We start from the raw sequence: 15,074 nt of genomic DNA on the forward strand, positions 1-15,074 counted from the left end.
AATTGAGAGGGATACTAGGAACATCTTTTCTATATGTATGCAACCTTGCTCATCGAGTTACATGTCATGCCTTTTGTGCCATATGCATGGTTATGGAGTTAAAGCCCTCACCCCAAGTCTTTCTTCATTATTTTAGTACACAGTTTGGTGACCTAATTAGTTAGTTATCTTTAGTTAGCCAGGTCGGGTCATGTTTGTTCATCCTTTTATCATCATTTGAAAATTTTAAAATGAGGTTTTATAGAGTCATAATGAATCCAACTACGCATCGTTATTTTTATGCCAATAAGAAGCCAAAGTTTTCTTTTTATATGACCTAAGATCCTTAATAGGTACCATGATTGCCAAAGGGGTATGATGAATTACGAGGATAAAAGATTTTTGGAGAACATTGACCAACTTCTTCGACGACTTCCTGCTAAGAAAATCAATGTCCTTGAGTCGATGCACCCTCGGATGAATGTGTTTATAGTATGCTTCTTTTTTTGCAAGCTAAGACTGATCTTTATCTTATCTAAATACTTCTTGGTATTTGTAGGGATCATGGTGTACATGGAGGCTAGATTGGGTAAGAAAACATGCTTAAGGAGTTAAGGCATAAGTTTCTTGTTGAAAGTAAAAAAGGGTAACAATAACATGCCTTTTGTTACTATCGATATATTAGTGGAAAATACCAAGTGCATCAATCACATTTAGCAAGTATTAAATATCCTTCTCTTCACATAGACTTATGCAAGACATGATGACAACTCTTGCAATTCATAGCTCAAATAAACAATAAATATCACCAAAACACCCAGAAATATATTTTTTTTTGTATTTTTATCAAACAATTAGTGTGCAACAAAAAATTAACATAAATTATTTAAAATTTTCAAAACTATATTTCATTTACTTTAATCTGAAACATACACAAATATCTCAATTCTAATTTCATGTTAAAATCAAGGAATACTCAAATCTTATTCCAAGTGACTTTAAGTCTATGATAACTCATCAAGTTCCAACACTACAGGAAAAGCGTTATTTTCCGAAGGAATAATACCGATGGCCTCTGTGGCCTTCGGTAAAGTTGATTTACCGAAGGATGTATCGACGGTCATGTAAGTGGTTGATTACCGAAGGTTTTTTAAGTTTACCGAAGGCCCCATAGGCCGTCGGTATATTGATCGACCTAATGAAATGAAAATTTGGGATTTCCCTCTCCCATTCTCCAAATTTTAGTTTCCACAGAAGCTTTCCCCCAATTTTTTGTCTCTGACCTCTGAACCCCAAGCATCTTCCTCTTTCGTTCTGAAATCAAAATTAACCCCTTTTTTGCTGCAATTGTTCTGTCGACGTCAGGATAGGGCCGGTGAGGAGGGTGGTGTTTGAGGGAGTACATTATTCCGAGGGGGCTGTTCGAAGGTGGTGGTCGCGGCGTGACGACGGTGTTGTGGCGACCTCAGGACAGTGTGCTCAGAACTTGAAGGAACTAGGTTGAGGGACTTTGTTGGAGGGGTCGTTGTGGTCTTGTGTGGTTGTCGTGCTGTACAAAGGTTGCCATCGTCATGGGCTTTCTTGGTTGAGGTAAGTTGTGCGTTTAAGAATTCATTATGAGTTACAATGTTCTTAAATATGTTTGATGTTCTTGTGGCAGTAGTGTATGATGTTGTTTCAGTGTGAAAGTTTATTGGTCTGTTGCCTTTGCTTTTAATGCGTGCAACTGTGTGCTCTAACTACGCAAAACATCAACTACGAAGTGAACCTTTCAACCTCTAACTTCCCCTTGACCTGCTTCCAATCAACGTACACATAATGTTATATATTGTAAATGTTTGATACTATAACTTTCCTAATCAGAAGTAATTTCTAGGTTTCTGACCTGATAACCTCTAGATGCACCAAATTGTATGAATTCCATGATGATGAAAGAACCACCAGTAGGTAGCGGTCCAAACTACAACTCCTAGCAGCAAGTCACCTTATATGGCTTAGGTACACAAATAGTCCCTGTTTCATACATAGCTCCTAAACCAAGAGCCTCTGCTTCAAACATGGATGGTCCAATAGTCCTGATATAGAGTTTGAACTTTCAACCACATAGAACTTGTCATATATAAGAAGCAAAGGAATGAAGCTTTAAAAAACATTGAAATCCACCTGCAACACTCAGGTTTACATGTGTTAAAATTTGATGATCAATGGTTGAAAAGGAGGGAAGGAGATAGTAACACTGACCAATAGAGTTCTTCCAAAGACGTGAATCCCTTGAGAGATTGCAAAATGTCATTAGTCAAATAGTTCCAACTTATGTCAAGGACTTCTAATCTAAGCAACTTTGATGACAGAGTTTCAAAATCTAAAGGAATGGACATGTGTTAGTACTCAAAGGTAGTAGAAGAAGCCAACCAATTTTGAAGTAAAAATTAAAAAGATGCTTATCACACATCATCATCATTATAATATATATCCTTACCGTTGAATACATTGAACCTGTTGTGTGATAAATACCTGTTGGATGATAAATATAAAGACTTGAGAGATGGAAGGAAATTCAAACAAACTAGGATAACAGTGAAACTATCCAGCTCTATCTTCACACTGAAGTCAAGGACTTCCAGATTTTCCAACCCTGCAAAGTATTAAAATTAAATGGAAATAATTATTCATGTTTAACATAGTGATCAAGAAATAGAATGTGTAGAATAACCTTCACTGTCTGCATAATCTAATGCCCAATCACTATAGCTCAAGTTGAGACTCTTGAAATCTTTGAAGACAACAAGATCAGCCAAACTTAAACTTAAATTCTGATCTGTTTGGCCATCAAAATCACTATAGCTTCCCAAAATTTTGCTACTTAGACCTAAAAAGTGTAGTTAGTAGGTTACAAAATGGGAATTGACCTAAAGTTACCTAAGACTGTGTATTCTAAACATCCTAACAAGTTTAAAGTTGTTAAAGGAAGCTAAGAAACATGACACAATAGATGAATTAGTGAAAATTGATGGTTTAAGAAGTGATTTTGCATATTGGCTGGAAACATACCAATTGAACAGTACACAGAAGTTTCAAATGGTAAAATAGATGTGCACAAACATTGAAACTTCACAGAAACACATAGAATCAACAATTGATAGTGGCAGTTCCCATAAATACAGAAAATTTCACTAATAATTGTTGCAGAATGGAGAAACAGCAGAGTCAAGGCTGGGTGGTTCAATTAAATGCATAAGAAGGTCCTAATAAACTAGACCTAGCTGCAGACTATCAACTAGGAGATATGAAGTGACCTAAAACCACTCAATTAATTATGAAGTTTTTATGAAGAGAATGTAATGTTTCTGTGGAAGGAAGAGATATTAGGTTGAAGTGTGATGGTGCATTGTTCCTCACTGAAAATTTAGGCCATATACAGTGCATCAAATTGATAGCCCTTGCCTAATAAGAATATTCATATATACGAAGAATGTTAGAGATCCCATTATGGATTAAATTAGTACAAACTTCATAAAAGTTATTTCATAAAAGATTACCAAATGCAGGAAGTTGAGCAATTAAGATTAGTCCAGAAAAATGTTTATACAGATTCTATGCACTCAAGTAGAGAACATAACATGCACAAGGGTAGTAAGAATTGTATGTCATTTTAGGAAGAGGTTTTGTTCTATTAGTTAAGCAACCAATGGTGTTTTCGTTGGTTGAAAAGTTATGGATATATATATATATATTGAAAGGCAACTAGTCTACAGAACTTTGTTTTTTTATTTGGATTTAGTGAAAGTAGACATATGTATTCATAAGTAAAAATCTATGCAACCAGAGGAAGAGAAGTGATAACAACTTTTCTAGTTTCATTGCTTTGGTAGAGATTAATTGATGCTTTCTTCATTGTGAAAGAAAGAATGTGACAATCCTTAGTGAAGTGAAGAGTTGGAGCAGAGGAAGAAGAGCTTCAGTTACTCTCCCTGCACCAAAAGAATGTGACAATCCTTACTGATAATTGATTCTCATTTTTAATTCTCATTACTTATTTGAATTGTATGGTTGTAGAGCTTATGTGGTTTTTAATTACTTAAAAGTGTTTATTAGAAATGAAGTTTGATATTGATTGAATGGTTTAAAAGTGTTGTTGAAGTTAACCCAACACCTCACTCTCTTGGTACTTGTTCTAGTGCATTGATTTGGTCTGGAAAGTGATGCCTATCAGCAGCAATAAGACTTGTAGGTGATTTGCTGTTGCAGTTGGTGGTGGAGCATAGTGAGTTGTTCAGTTTGCCTAAATTTTCACAATCATTCTGCACTTTTTTGAATCAGGTCTTGGAGCCTCAACCAGGTACTTACTTGCTCAATTCATCACAAATTTAATTTCATGCATTCATTTCGTCTTTCTCAATATGGTTTTCAGTTACTTGTTTAGTGATTTTGTTTGTGATTAGCTTTTAAGAAAAGTGTATCCGTAATTAACTTCAATTTACATCAATACATTGTTTATATTTTATGCATATTTGATGATTTGACAGCTTTTTGTGTGGTTAAAGTGTGAGGGAAACGTGGAAGATTGCGAAAGCTTCCTTCGAGCCACAACATCTTAACTAGAAGTGGAAAACACTTTGGGGTGAGTCCAAAATACGTAAGAATTACCATGTTGGATACTGATGAAAATTTTAGCCACTTTCTAGAGAGACTTTCTTTCATAAAGTCGTGATTGCTGAAATTTGCTTCTGGGTAATGTTTGTATGATATTTAGAAGTGTTAGTTTTCTGTATGATGGAAAGTGAAACACAGAAATGCAATTTTGCTCCTTCTCTTTTTGCTGCATATTTCATTCATGTCATGGCTATTTCTCTGTTTAATAATAATAGTACCTCAATAATCTAATTCTTTTAATACAAATAATTGATACAATTTTGGACAAAATGATGATGTACAAGACACAAAAAAAATTACAAGATTAACTTAGTTTAACAAAGTTATCTCATATAGATTAACTTAGTTTAACAAAGTTATCTCATAGAAAAAAGTGTTGGAAATCCCTTGTAAGAACAAATTATAGTGTATGAGTGTGAGTGAAGTCTCACATTACTGAACTTAGGATTGATTTACCGTTAATCTTACTACTTGATGAAGAAGGATTTGATAGAACTAAAATGCACAACTGAAATTTTTAGCAGAACAGAAACTGGAAATTACCATTAACAACAATTAAAATTCAATACATTGAAACTAGAAAATTGAAACAGACAAAACCCAAACCTCCCCAAAGGGGAGGAGGAAAAATGAACTCCAGGAAATAAAACGTGGCTGCTGTCCTAAAACTACTCCCTAAATTCTAATATAAAATCTAATGATTTTTCTCTGCTCTGCTGCTGCCATTTTATAGCCCAAATTCAGAACCTACTCCCGTAAGCCTTCCTTGACTCCAGCAAGGTTTTGTCTTTTGTCTCCATAGCTTGAAGACTTTCTTCACTCCTAGATGTGCCAAGAAAATATGTGGGCTCCCACTTCAAACTGTTGTAGCTTCCTTTGTTGTGCATGCTGGATGGTGATGCTTTTTTGTGTGTGTTTCTTCCTCTAAACGTGCTGGATATCATGCTGCCCTTGGACGCTTTTCATCTTCTTTTCCAGCAACCACCGTGAAGTGCTCAACCAAGCTGTTGGACCTGTTTCATTTGCCGTGAACCATCCATTCTCTGTGCACCTCTTATGCTTGCTGCACTTGCTGGACTCCACTTCCTCAACAACATGTGTGCCACTCCTATTCTCTAGCAAAGTGAACCTTCAATGCACCGTGAAGGTGGCTTCAAGTTGGACGTTATGTTCTTCTTCCCGCTGCTGAACTTCTTCTTCTTCAAACTCAGCTGCTCCAACACGTCCCTATTCTCTTCTCTTCTCTTCCAGCAAGGCTGAGACACCCTCTTCACTGCTGCTGGCGTGGTGCACCTTCTTCCAACAAAATAATCAGCCTTCACTCTTCTCTTTTGCCTTGCTGGTCCGTGGAAGTATAGCCTTTCACGTGTGCACCTTCCTAGGCTGGACCAAAATTAATTCCAAAACCGTGAACTCCACTTGCTGGAAGTGTGAAAGATGGTTTCCTCTTTAGGTGGCAGCTGCTGCATTTTCTTTTGGGTGGGGCCGTGACTCTCTAAAAACTGAACAAAGATGAAGTGTTGCTCCCTCCAAACTACTGCAGCGTGTAACTCCTTCAAATATGAATTATCCTTTGTAACCAAGTGGCCGTGTTTTCCAGCAATAAATGTAAACAATGCTCCTAGGCCGTGAACTCTTTCTTTTGTGCTGGAATAGATAAAATCCATGTAATAATTGTATTAAAATCAACACATTTTTGGAGCTCCTTCCATTGTGGACGTGAGCTTTCTTTTCCTCAATGTGGTTCCCTTCATTACTTCACTTCAAGCCTAGTATGTGTTGCTTCCAACGTGAAACCATCAACTAAATCCTCTCAACAAAACCGTGTGGCTCCCACTTTTATTCTAGCAAATGCTCTTTGGACGTTCAATGAGGGGTTATGTGCTATTATTATTTTGTAGCAATGTCACTTCAACAAATTCAGCACTTTGCATGACAAGCCATCAACTCCACTTCCCTCTCCTATTTTTTTATGTGAGCTTTCAAAGTGGTGGCCCCCTCCATTATGTGCATTGGCCATTTGCTTTCATAAAGAAAAGAATGAGAATTGCTTCCTTCGTAACTTGTTGCTTCTTTGTCCAAAATGAAGGCTTCTTTTTTCCAAGCTAGCGGGGCCATGTGTTCTTTACTCCACTTAACATATTACTTACCTAAAACGAGAAGCATTCACGTGAGCTTGCATTCCAACCAAATGGTTTTAAATTTCTTTTGTATGTGAATGTGGCATAAACATTGGTGGACGGTCCCATGAGCCATTTCTCTACAAAATGCTAATAAATTTTCAGCAACTTGAATTCATCAATTTAAACTTGTTTGAACTGTAATTGGGTTCAAAACGAAACTGTATACCAGATTCACCCTTTTAGTTCCCAATTTCACTAAAAAATGAGGTTTGAATATGCAAATTGCACATACATGAATCTGGCTTCATTTTGAATGTTGTAACAAGTTTAATACAACAATTATGACTTGTTTAAACTGCCAAATAGCACAAAATCCCTGCTGCACGGAAATAGACACCCAATACAACTTCTTCTTCTTCAAAATGACTACTAAAAATGCACTAGAATGGTTAGAATTTGCAAACTGCCTAAATATATCCATAGTTAGAATGTAGTATATATCCATGCTTTTATAGATATTTGATTGCCTAAATTTTGTTGATGTCTATATGGTATGTTCATTTACCTTGTATTTCATTTATTAGGCTATAACTTGATTAAGTGAAGTAGTCATTTAAATACCTATGGTACTACACACATTCTCAAAGCAATGAGAAGGGTAAAAATGCACTAAACACTTAGAACCTAAAAAATATTCGGAAGTACTCTAGAGAAGAGAACTTCGGTAGTAATAAGTTGTCTCCTCCAACTTTAATACACAGCCCCCCCTTAGTATGTCTAAGGCATTTCAATACTGAGGACTTCTCTTTGCATGCCCTTATTGAATGCCTATGACCATAGTGTTCAAATTGCCTTCCATGTTCGACTTGAGTAGTAATATGTTTATTACTTATGTCACATGGAGTGTTGCTGTTTTGGCTAAGTTTTTATTTGTTTGGCTTGTCACAGAACATGGCCCATCTTCCCAACCATCGTGGATGGATGTACGACCGTTGTTATAGTGGAAGGAGAGGTTTGAAGGAATCTTTTGTCATCGGAGTTGAAGAGTTCGTGGAGACGGCCCCACGATATCAATATTATGCCCTTGATGGAGGGATTCGATGTCCATGCATCAAGTGCGAATGTACAAGGATTTTGAAAGATGAAGTCGTCAAAGTTCACCTTTACCAAAAAGGGTTCATGCCTAATTACAGGGTTTGGACATTTCATGGTGAAGAAATTCCTTCCACCTCCACTACAGCTGAAAAACGGCTTGCATCAGGTTCGAATACTATTGTACATACATCTGAGATAGATCAATTTGCCTATATGCAAGAGATGGTCGACAATGCTCTTCATCACCATGGTGAAGAAGCAGACGATAGTCATGATGAAGAGCCTCCAAATGAAACGACGCAGAGGTTTTACAATTTACTGACAGAGGCAAATCTAACTGTATTTGAAGGTTCATCTGAGTCAAAATTGTCAGTGTGCATTAGACTCATGGCTGGCAAATCTAATTGGAACGTTCCCATTCAAGCAGTGGAGTTCTATACAAAATTGATGTTAGATTTGACACCACCAAACAATTTCATGCCGAAGAATTATTACCAAGCCAAAAAATGTGTTTCAAAGTTGGGATTGGATGTCAAGAAGATTGATTGTAGTGTTAATGGATGTATGTTATTCTATGACAATGACAGTGGCAAAAATGATGCATTGTTGGTTGAATGCAAGTTTTGTGGCTCACCTCGATATCATACAATGCATGCTGGACGGAGGCAAAAAAAACCAATTCCAATAAAGTCCATGTTCTACTTGCCTATAATTCCAAGATTACAAAGATTGTTTACTTCAATGCAAACATCACAACACATGACATGGCATTATGGTAACAAAACTCCTGGATTTTTGCCTCATCCTTCTGATGGTGAAGCTTGGAAGCACTTTAATCGTAAACATCCATCCTTTGCTAGCGAACCACGTAACGTCAGACTTGGTCTAAGCTCTGATGGGTTTACCCCGTACATTCAGGCGTCTGCATCACCATATTCATGATGGCCCGTGATAGTTACCCCATACAATCTACCCACTGAGATGTGTATGACAAAGCCTTACATGTTTCTATCGTGTATAATACCAGGTCCATCTAATCCCAAATCATTGATTGATGTTTATTTGGAACCTTTGATTGATGATTTGAAGAAGTTATGGAATGGTGTTTGGACGTATGACGTTTCAAAGAAGCAAAATTTCCTTATGAGGGCAGTCTTGATGTGGACTATTAATGACTTCCCAGTGTATGGCATGTTATCTGGTTGGAGCACGCATGGTCGATTAGCTTGTCCACATTGCATGGAACATACAAAGTCATTCCAATTGAGTTATGGTCGGAAAAGTAGTTGGTTTGACTGCCATCGACGGTTCTTGCCCATTGATCACCCCTTTAGAAGAAACAAAAAGGCATTTCGTAAAGGGCAAGTTGAAACGGATATGCCCCCGCCCAAGTTGACTGGATCACACGTTTGGAGAAGAGTGAAAGACTATCCAAAAGTCACTGAATCTAGTCAGAATAGGATAGAAGGGTTTGGAGAATGGCATAATTGGACTAAAAGAAGCATATTCTGGGAACTTCCCTATTGGAAAGACAACTTGCTAAGACACAACCTCGATGTCATGCACACCGAAAAAAATTTCTTTGACAATGTCTTCAACACAGTTATGAATGTTATAGGTAAGACAAAAGATAATGAGAAAGCAAGAAAAGATTTACCTTTGTATTGTGGACGAAAAGACTTAGAGTTGAAGGTGCAAGGTAACAGCCGATTATTTAAACCAAAAGCAAATTACACCATGTCAAAAGACGAGGCAAGAATAATGTGTGGATGGATCAAGGAGCTTAGAATGCCAGATGGATATGCTTCTAACTTGTCCAGATGTGCCAATGTTCAGAATAGTACTATTCAAGGGTTGAAGAGTCATGATTGTCATGTATTCATGGAGACTTTCATCCCTCTTGCGTTCAGTTGTTTGCCAATGCACGTGTTAAATCCACTGATAGAAATCAGTAACTTCTTTAAAGATTTGTGTTGCACGACACTAAAGGAGAATTCCCTTAAAAAGATGGATGAAAATATCCCAATTATTCTCTGCAAATTAGAAAGAATATTCCCTCCTGCATTCTTTGATTCAATGGAGCATATTCCAATTCATCTTGCATATGAAGCTTGGCTTGGGGGACCTGTGCAATACAGGTGGATGTATCCATTTGAAAGGTTTATGGGAGAATCTAAACGTTCAGTTAAAAATAAAGCTAGAGTAGAAGGCTCAATTTGTGCAGCTTACTTGCATAGAGAGACAACGTATTTTTGTTCACATTATTTCAAGAACTTCATGTTGTCCCCCACTCATGTCAGAAATGAAATGCAATGGCAAGTTGAACCACGTGAAGGTGCATTATCAGTTTTCCGACAAACAGGCCGTCACGCAGGGAAAGAATTCACTCATTGGTTAACTGATGCTGAATTCAACTCTGCTCATGTCCATGTCTTGATCAATTGCAGTGAAGTAAAGCCGTACCTTGAGTATGTCATCATCCATCTCTTATCTTAGTAACTTCTTTAATTGTTATACAATAATGAATTTCATTTGTACCAGCTCATTTATTGTGGCTGAGCAAGTCGCAGAAGGAAATACTTCTGCTAGAATACATTCAGAGTTTCCCCATTGGTTTAGAAATCAGGTCCGTTCTTTTTCCTACATTTAGAGCAAGGTTAATTTGACTCTTGCTTTTATAATTTTGTTAGTACCTTTGTAGGTTTTTAATCAGGCATTAAATCCCACGGTTCAAGAGTTAAGACATCTCTCGAATTGGCCAATGAGATGTGTCAAAGAATGGCACACTTACTTCACCAATGGTTACAAATTCCATACACATGAATGGTCTAAAGGAAAGAAATCATCAAATTGTGGTGTGTATGTGAAGGGCCTAACAGAGGGTTGTTATGATGATTTCTACGGCATCATTCATAAAATATATGAGTTAGAGTACAACAGCACTACTTCTCCAAACAGAGTAGTACTTTTTTATTGTCAATGGTTTGATCCTTCTAGAGCTGGTACTAGAGTCGATCCACGCTTTAATATTGTCGAACTCAACCAGAGATTAAGATATGGACCGTTTGATCCTTTCATTCTACCAACTAATGTCAGACAAGTTTATTATGTGCCATATCCACCATTCCGCATTATTGACAAGCGTGGTTGGGCCGTAGCAATACAAACCAAGCCTAGAGGTCGCATTGACTCAAATGAGGTTGAGGAAGATGTTACCTACCAAGTTGACCAAATGTCACAACCACAAGAAGTTATTGAAGTTGAACGTATAACCGCATTGGTCGACCCTGATGGTGATGGAGATGAATTACAAGCAACAATACAAGGTGATGAAGAACAAGAAGAAGAGGAAGAAGAAGAAGAAGAAGAAGAAGAAGAAGAAGAAGAAGAAGAAGAAGAAGAAGAAGAAGAAGAAGAAGATGATGATGATGATGATGATGACGACGACTAAGAAGACGAAGATGATGATGATAAAGACGATGATGAAGAAGAACATGAAGATGAAGATCATGATGATGACGATTGAATGTTGGACATCCATTGTAGCAAATTGAACTGTCATTTCAATAGAGTTATCTAAAATACCATCTTAAAAGTTGTATGCAATTATTTATACATTTACTTTAAAAACCATTGATCCTTCGTTAATCATTTCTATTTTTTCGCTTTATTTGTAACCATTTCAATGCAGTAATGACAGGACAAGGTTCAGAACGTCCTGATAAAGGAAAGGGGGTTGCAAGGGCTAGAAAGAGGCAACGGCAGGCACCAAAGTATGTACTTAGGGTGCCTGCTAGACTACCTACCACTGCTGTCGGCAGTACATCATCTGTGGGGCCTCCTCCTACCCCTACAGTACAACCTCCTACACCTGCAGTAGACCCTACTCCTACACCTTCAGTAGACCCTACTCCTACCCCTGTAGTACACCCTTCTACTACCCCTGCAACAGACCCTCTTCCTCCTCCTGTAATTATAACCCCCACTCCTCCCCCTGTGGTTATAACCCCCACTCCTCCTCCTGTGGTTATAACCCCCACTCCTGTCCCTGACCCTACTTCTATACCTTCCTCATCTGTTATACCGCCTTCTGACATTGTCAGACCATCTGCTGATCAAGATTCAAGTGGTGATGGTGAAGGTCTTGATCCACCCCTCCATGATCGACCATGGATTGAGCCGTATGGTAAAGGGTAAGTTTTTAATATCTTGATATAATTTGATGTTTAAACCCTACTGTAAGAGATGTTTGACTTTTATCCTGCAGGTTTATTCCATCAAGGGTTGCTTCCCAGGCCATCACACGTTCAATTAAGCAACATTTTCTAAGTCCATGGCCTACTTGGGGAGCAATTCCTGATGACGACAAAAAGCCCTTCTGGCAGCGCTTTAAGGTGAACAATCTATTTAACTAATTGTCCCTCGTATTTTACTTTGTTCTGTAATCAATGTTTGTTCTCTTTAATGTTACAGATGAAGGTGTAGTGGAAACCTGAACATGAAAGTCAGATACACAGAAATTTCCACATGAAAGCATCTCATCGGCTGTCAGAGATGTTTAGGGATGCCCGCAATGCAGGACAGCGCCCTTACTGGCTGGGTGAAATAATTTGGAACTCTTTACTGGCTCATTGGAATACAGTAGAGTTTCGCAATAAATGTGCCAAAGCCCAGAGGAACAGAGCGTCTGAAAGGGGTGGCACCCTGCATACTGGTGGGTCGATCACCATTCATGAGCATGTCATTCGTATGGTATAATCTCATTACATAACTTTTTCTTTCATACATAAGTTATGTATATTCTATTTCATATGTACGCTTGTAATTCTTAATTATGTTACAGGCACAGGCTCTAGGACGGGCGGTCCATGTTGATGAGGTCTTTGCACAGATTCATGTTCGGAAAGGAACTAATCAATTTGTTGATGAAAGATCTCGGAAGACTCATGTAAGCAAATAACATTATTACTATTACTAATTTTTCATTTATGTTATACTATCGTTCCCTGACATTGCTTTTAATGTTTCAACAGGAAGACTTTTCTACGAGACTTTCACAGGTTAGATCTGAACATGAGTCAGCTCCTACACCGGATGATGCGAGTAATGCAGATGATGACATCCATAGGACACAGTGCTGGATCAACATCGTTGGTGGGAAGAAAAAAGGACGAGTGTATGGTGCGGGACAGCTTGCTACAAACTATACAGCATCCAGAGGAGGTACTCTGAAGCACCAGCCTTCTTCTTCCACCAGTACTCCTGACGAGGTCGTTCTTCGCCTCACGCAGGAACTCCGGCAACGTGACCAGGAGATCACTGATCTCAGAGCAGAGTTTACAAACTTTAAGTCCCTGGTCATGAGAGTCTTGCCTGAAACCTCACAGGACGTACAAAATATCCCTCCGACCCAGCCACGACCCTCCTCATCACCTGCTGCCACTCAGTAGCCCACATCAGTCCAACCCTCATCAGTCCAACCCACACCAGTCCAGCCATCAGTACAGGAGCAGGATGATGAAGATCATTCTGATGATAGTTATGTACATTATTAGTTTCGTTTTCTTATTACTTGTTACACAAACATTTGGATATTAGAACATTTTTTACTTGATATGATTTCAATGTTAGTTAGATCTACTTCCGGACTTTGGATGTTAGAACATCCTTTTGTTACATTATTTTATATTTGCACTATAATTACATTATCTATACATTAATGGATGTTCGTTGGATTAATTGATGTTCAATGGATATTGATAATTGATTGCATCTTTGAGATGCACATTATGCATGTTTGTATGTGCTTGAAAACTGATATGCAGGTCTGTTTATAATTGGAATTTGATACACAGGTCTGGGTTGCACAAGAAATACCATTTCTCTGAAACCTTCTCTGCAATTTACCGAAGGCTTTTGCCCTTCGGTAAATGCCCACAGTAGGTCATTACCGAAGGCTTTCGCCCTTCGGAAATTACCGAGGGCTTCTGCCCTTCGGTAATTACCGAGGGCTTTTGCCCTTCGGTAATTACCGAAGGCTTTTGACCCTCGGTAATTACCGAAGGCTTTTGGCCCTCGGTAATTACCGAAGGGCAGAAGCCCTCGGTAATTGTTAGCGACAAGAGATTTACCGAAGGATTTTTGGCCGTCGATAAGCCTTCGATAAACACCCTTTATCGACGGCTTATGGCAGTTTCCGAGGGCTTCTGGCCTTCGGTAATGCCCAACTTTTTTGTAGTGCAATTCTTTAAATCATCAACAAACAACCATGCATTAAGTTTAAAAGTCTTAAGGTTACTAATGAATCATGTTTTGTTCTTAGATACAAGCTCCATTAGGTATTTAATTTAAGTTATAGGTTCAAAAGACATTTTCCACACCTCAAGAACCAACAATAAAGTTATGGGTGGCCAACCAAAGCATAAAGATAAAATACTAACATAGAAATGGAAAATCATATTTATTAAAATCACAAAATATACAATAAATTTGTTCATTACATCTAATCTCAACAAAATGGGTCTAGATCTTCATAGTGAAAAACCTGAGGTTTACAAATAAAAGAGATAAGGAAGAAATTGGAACCAAAGAGAATATAAAATCATTTTTTTCCAATGTATTAAGCATATGCTTCAAGCTTCATTTGTGCTCCTTGATCAGGTGTGACTCGTCATTAATCAAGGAGAACATGCACATATTTCATTGTAGCTCATCTTCCTCTTCAACCTCAAACGGGGAAAACCTCCCTAGACAAAGTAGAAGACCCAATGAGGAGTGAGAGAACTCCCAATACTCCTAACAACCTCCAAGAAGTTATTCCAAGCATCCAAAGTGTTTATTTATTGTGCAAAATAAGGAATCCTTATTTTTGACATGTCAGCACTACTACCGCCCAATGTCATATGAGTATCGTCTAACACAACCAAATAAAACACAAAACAATAGCCTTTGTTGAACCACCGCCATGCATCATGTATCCACCGCTCGACGCCAGGCTCCCCTGCATAACTAGTTGCTAACTGATTTTGCAACACTCGACTTAATTCCATCGAAACCCAACGTAGGTATTTTCTCCAAAATGATATTTTCTTGTATAAAACATGTTTCCTCTAGTCTTAGCTTGTTTTCTTCCACCACATATTTTCTGTTCACTTATTTAACACACTCAAAATATATATTAGAAGTAAAACAAGCATAAAACAACTAAAACATAAAATAATAAAA

This window comes from Vigna angularis, chromosome 4 (genome assembly GCF_016808095.1).
Source record: "Vigna angularis cultivar LongXiaoDou No.4 chromosome 4, ASM1680809v1, whole genome shotgun sequence".
NCBI classification, from domain to species: domain Eukaryota; kingdom Viridiplantae; phylum Streptophyta; class Magnoliopsida; order Fabales; family Fabaceae; genus Vigna; species Vigna angularis.